This window comes from Habropoda laboriosa, unplaced genomic scaffold (genome assembly GCF_001263275.1).
Source record: "Habropoda laboriosa isolate 0110345459 unplaced genomic scaffold, ASM126327v1 scaffold120, whole genome shotgun sequence".
NCBI lineage: Eukaryota > Metazoa > Arthropoda > Insecta > Hymenoptera > Apidae > Habropoda > Habropoda laboriosa.
In genome coordinates this window covers 231974-238213 of record NW_017100227.1, presented here as the reverse complement: position 1 = coordinate 238213, position 6240 = coordinate 231974, and positions in this window count along the sequence as shown.

Here is a 6240-nt window from a genome sequence, read left to right as displayed (position 1 = left end):
TAATTTAATGGAAATAAATGTGCGACCAGATAGATCGATGTTTCATTTGACACAGATATAGTAATTTTGGAATTACGTATTTCTAGGAATCGTGATAACCTTTCGTTAATTTTTATTAATTTTAATATTACGATATTGAAACTTATCGAAATTTATTTTTGAAATTTTGGTAATGAATTTTCTGCATATTTTCTGATCCAGATTTTTATTGTATCAGCATGTATTTGATCGATGATACATACGTTAAGAAACAATTGATTAATGGGAACACGATGCAACCATAATTCTGAGAGAAAGAGTTACGAAACGAAGATAAAGTCGGACTGAAACTTTGCTTAACATTCCAAACGTAATGATAAATATCAAATGAAGAAATTAAAAGGATCGACAGGTGACCTAAGTTACACTTTACAGAAAAGAATAATTATCTTCCATCGATCTTGATTGTATCGTACGAATACACAACAATGGAAAATTATGGGAACGTGAAACTTCGTTTTTTGAAACGAAAATTTAAATACACTGTGTTTCTTCGAAAAATAATGTGCAATATTTAATCAAAATAATACACGCTTTTTCCAACGACTGACTACTTTCATCATGCCAAATATATAAAAATGAACAATCTTAAATATTAATTAACATTTGGAATATTTACAGTTTTTCCGATTCTTATAAAACTCACTAGAAGGGCAAAGCTAGATTTCCCAGCGAGTTTCAAACATTTCTTCGCACGATTCTAGCTGAGATTTCAGGTCCTTGACCTTCCGGGCAGTCGCGTCTAAAATTTTAACACGAACGGTCTGCATTCTCTGCAACGTCTCCTCATTATCACCCTAAACTCGTTTAAATAATTTTAAACCGCAAAACGAAGCACGATAATGTACATAAACACGTAAAATCGATCAACCGAATACAAAAATGCAATAAATACGCAGCGAAATGTTTATTACAGAAAACGAGAAACCGAGAAAAACCAGGAAACTGCTTTCTTATCAATTCCGTTGCTCGACGCTCGAAACATGTTTACTTCGACTCCCGATCGATTTCGCGATCGCACAAAAATACGTCGGCACACTGTTCAATTCGCTCCGATCGTTGCAAAAAAAAAAAGAGAGTGCAAAAAGGATCCACTTGCGAAACGTAGAGACCCGTATCGAGGATCACGGGAGTTCCCCAGCGTGAACAGTGGAAAAAAAAGAAAGAAAAAAGTAACATGCCCCGTTGACATGTTCGCAGTGCAGGCTATGAAAGTGCCTATACAGGTTTTTGAGACGGTGAAGCGAGTGAAGATAAGGGTGGAAAAACGTCGGGTCGTGTGATCGTCGAGAAAGCAGGCCGAAGTGGGGGATCACGAGGAGTTAGAACCTGCGCCTAAGTTTACCCTTTCCCGGCGCATGCTCATGCACCACTTTTCCCACTCTGTCGCCGAGGTTTGACTCCCGATATGATCGGAAAAAGGAGTCAAAAGCTAAACTGCCACCACCATCGCCACCCCCCTCCGCCTCCCTCCATCCCTCGTGAACTCGTTTTCTGTCCCCGGTATTCTCCGTTAAACTATCGCCGTTTCGATTCATCGAAATTCAAGTCTGTCGGGGGAAATGTGTCTTTCGAACGAAATTTCATCGATTCGCGAAAAATTCGTCGATTTGAATCGGTCGACAGAATTGTTGAAGTTATTTATCTTACTGGTAAGAGGAATATTAGACGTGTAACTTAATTTGGTGGCGTTTTTCGCGAAAAATGAAGTACCGGAGAAACTGTTTGAGTTTGGAACGCTTTGAATTTATCGAAAAATTCTAACGAATTCGGAGAAGATCGATTGCTCATTTGTTAAAGTTATTTGTTCGTTAAGGTAAAATATTGAGTGTAGAAATTAATTTGGTGTCTTTTTTCATCAAAATAAAGCTACGAGAAGTTGTTTGAATTTGTTGAAAAATTGTAATGATTTCAGAAAAGATCGTTTATTTGTTAATGTTACCATTTACTCATTGACGAAAGGTATCAGGTAAAATATTAGGTGTGCAAATTAATTTGGTGCGTTTTTTCGCAGACATGACAATTATCACATGCGAAATGTAATCAGAGGACAATTCTAATTCTTGTAAAAGAGCTAATTCCGTATACAGACGAATAAATAAATGAATAATCTGGAAAATGTAATCTGCGGATTTTAATAATTACTATTATCGTAGCAGTGAACGTTGTTATTATTATTGTTGCTGTTTCTATAGTCCTGAAATTGGCGTCACGGAATCTGAATTTGTTGCAAAGCGTAATGTGCATATATAGGTAATGTACAGTGGTAATATTTCTGCGATAATCATTACTGTTTATTTAAAAATGAACGCAAAAATTTCGAAGTATAAGGATTATTAGTACGAATGGTAAAATAGTATATTCTGTTAATTCGAATGTATTTTCTATAGAAAGCATTATTTTGGAAACTCTAATCTAAATTTCTTTCGAGTTATCTAAGTTATTTAAAAACACTTTTCCTTCGATAACACTTTTGTATTTCTTTGTTCCAATAACTTTTTAGTGTCTAAAGTAAGCGTATTTTTTTGTTAAATTTATTATTTTTGAAATGTGATGACCAAGACCGACGCCTAACTCTTTCATGGCACGACTGACATGTTTTTAAACGATAAAAAATTCAAATCAGTTTTTCAGGTATGTAAAAGTGAAATAAATAAATTATTCATTCGTTGTTAGGCTAGTAACGCCTAATGCTCAAATTGATTGTAGTAATACATGCAATTGTTGGGTGAATTTTCTATTGATCGATATTTCACGATCATAATTTAACATTAATGCAGCGCACAGTAGAGTATTTGTATGAAAAGTTGGCCGAAACTATTGCACAGGTTTTAGCGGATCCAACTGCACTTGTAAATGAACCAAACATAATTATTTCATACAATTTTACACGAAATCTCACAGAAGAATAAAAAAAAAAATGAAAAATAAGCTGATTTATATGCTACACCAAATTTTCATATTGAAACTTTCAATTTGACAATAAAAGAAAACAATTCACCGCTAAATTTTAAACAATCTTCACACAATATTACAGTAATGTTAAGTTGCAAAGAAATTTTGCTGACAGAAAATTAAAAGCAATAGCGATTCTATTTTACGAATAACACAAGAAAGAAATGACCTTCTTCTGCCTAAATTTTGACGTCAGAAAAGTACACTTCATTTCACTAATAACATTATAAGAAGAAAAGAACACCTGTTCAGTTTCTAATTAAATTAAAAAATTCGAATTTTGCCAGCTCGTTAAATAAAATACTGCACACGGCGCGGCAACAAAGAGAAACAACAAACTATGGAAAAATAGATATTAAGATTGTTGTTCGTACGGTTCCGCGATCAATCAGGCAGCGTGATATGAAAAAGGTCGGCGGAATTAGGAGTAGCGGGAGGCCGAACGCAACCCTTCTTTCCGATCAGGCCGTTGAAGTCACCGATACTTCCGATACCTGATACAGCGCATCGTGTCCTCGTGGCTGGTGTTGGAAGGGGTGCCGGCCGGTGGTGGGGGGTGGCAACCCTTGCGTTCCTGCGGCTGGTTTACGCGCGCGACCGCGCTGTGGCGCCACCGTACAGCCTGCGCGGCGGACGTCCCTTGGCGCCGCGTCGCTGAACTTTTGTCCATGCTCGACAGTCTCGCGTCCGCGCGAGACGCTCGGTTTCGCGCGACGCGACGCGACACGTCGGTATTCACGCAGAATTAAACGTACCTTCCTTTAAACCGAGCCACAGTTCCAACAAGAAATATGAACGAACGGTGATCGAAGGAAGTATGCAATGTGACGTTCGTGGACAATAGTTTCGCCAGGGTGGAAAAGTGCGTGGCTGGAGGGATGACTGCGAGGGCTGCAGGAGCCGAGCGTTCGAGTTAGTCTCGGCCAGAACACAGGCCCAGTAGGATCTACGTGCATGCGCTGGAGACGCGTACGGTGCGTGTATTAAAGAAGACACCGAAAGGGTTCCGACAATTTCTCCACCCCTTTTATTTGTCGCGATCGCGAGTTTCCTATACGAAGATTAGTGTGCCTCGACGAACACACTACACACCGGAGTGCACAGGTGATTGTTTGTGCTGATTATTGTGCTGTGACTGTGTTCCTCTCGCTGACTCCTCGGAGTAAAAAATTTGAAAATTTGTTGTACCATCGTAATTTTTTTTTTTTTTTTTCGTTTTTCTCTCTCCACTTCTTACTTTCTCTACGCTTTCTGGGTGGAAATACCGCACATTGGGGAGTAGTCGTTTTGGTAGCCTATTTGCTCGCGATCCTGTTCCACAAGCCGGCATCTTCCTCGAGTTCACGCGTACGCACGTGCAGCCGTGCCCTCGAATTATCTGAAAGCCGAAACGCGACCGGCTCGAACGTGACCATCGGACGGATTCCTGATCGTCGCGCGGTCCACTCTATCTCGACCGGTCAACCAACTCGACCAGCCAAAGAGAAAAAGGAACGCGGAGAACCCGAGAACCGAGTGATACCACCTAGCTGACTACTAGAATCTAGTTCTCGCCGAGCATCAAGCTACCACTGAGCTGATTAAGTCCTAAGAAACTGCCTGCCAGCAGATCGACCTGAAAATAGCGTAGAATTCGTTTTAACGTCAGACACTCTTCTGTATCGTCGATGATGATTTTTCGTCGCAATCACGAGAAAACAGTTCGACGCAGATGCTCTTCGAGGATGGGAATTTTTCTGGCGATCTTTCGTGCCGAAATTCTTCCGTTTCTGGGAAGAATCCTGTGAGACAGTTTTAAAGTTGCAAATCTTTCACTCCGGACTGTTACCACTTTGAGAATGTTCTTCTCGCGATTCGCGAAGGGAAATTTTCCTTTCACAAAATTCCTTCGAATCGAAGGTTCTCGGTGACAGCGAATTCGCGAATTCCTCGAAAATTGGTAGAATTTTCTGAAATTTCCGAGGCTTCTCCGAGGTCGATTTAACGGCGAACAGTTTCTCCCGAGTGATTTCTCCCTTCCAACATCCTTCAAAACAATTCGTCCGTATCTCCCAGAAATTCTTGGACAGTTCTTCGAGAAAAATACTTCCGACCGTTCGAAACTTTCTGACAGCTCCTCAACAATAGGAAAGGAGAAAGAAAACACCTGCACGTAAAATTATTCTAATTTCCGAAAAAATTCGGCCGAAAGTGTCAGCTTATCGTTGCATCTGCCACGAAGAAAGTCGAGTTCTCCAGGTGCAGCGGGTCCCGGAGAGCGAAGGAACCGAAGAGTTAACGACGGGACATCGGAGGAAAAATACTTAGCGCGTGATGATCGATTCGTCGAGGCTGTGGAGTGGCTGGCGATCTAGAGTGAAGATTTGGTGGCGTTTCGCGTGCAGCAACCCCGCGTGCCTCGATCCTCTTATCCAGCGGAAAAAAATGCGAGATCGCGCGCGCAATGTCCCTGAGTGCGGCTCTTGAACTTAGCAGTGTTGCGCGCATCCTTCGCTCGCCGGAAGATATTGTTACAATCGCCCTCGAACAGCGTCGCGTTGCTTCCCGAAAGGGGGTCGCGACGCGAGGGGCCACGGGGGCTGTCGTTTATCGTCGACCAGTATATTGAGTAGCGTGTGACCGCTCGAAGAAAGCGAGTCCCGCTGCTGTGACCAGCGAAATTCCACCGGCAACGATCACAGCAACCTCCTCGCCATTTCGACGGATCCTCCACCTTTTTTCTACAACTTCCAGACCTATCGCTGAGTGGCCAGGCTTGAAGAATTCCTTCGGTTCTCATGAAGGACAATGCCCTCCCACTCGACGTGAATGGAACTTGGATTTGATAGGATTGTGGATGATAAGGGAGTGAAACTAGTGCTCGGGTATGCTCGGTTCGACGAGCTTTTTCTCAGTGGATCGTTCTCATCGACGATAGTGGACAGTTGACGGATTCTCGTCGATGGTTTTGAGTATCGAAGGGGGAGAATGTTTGCCTCCGACAGAGAGAAAGGTAAAGAAACTTCTAGAAATGAAATTAACGAACAGATGACGAGTTTAGTTGAAGCTTTTCCTCGAATTTCTTCGATTTTATTGATAGAGAAAGTGACTGAACGGCGGTCCCCGTTAAAGATACTGAGATTCTCTTCGATTTTTATAAAAATTCGCTCCGAATGACAGAATTCTTCTCTTCGTGTCGATTTTTTGATAGAGAAAGTGACTGAACAACGGTTACCATTAAAGAAGTCGAACTTTTCCGCGAATTTC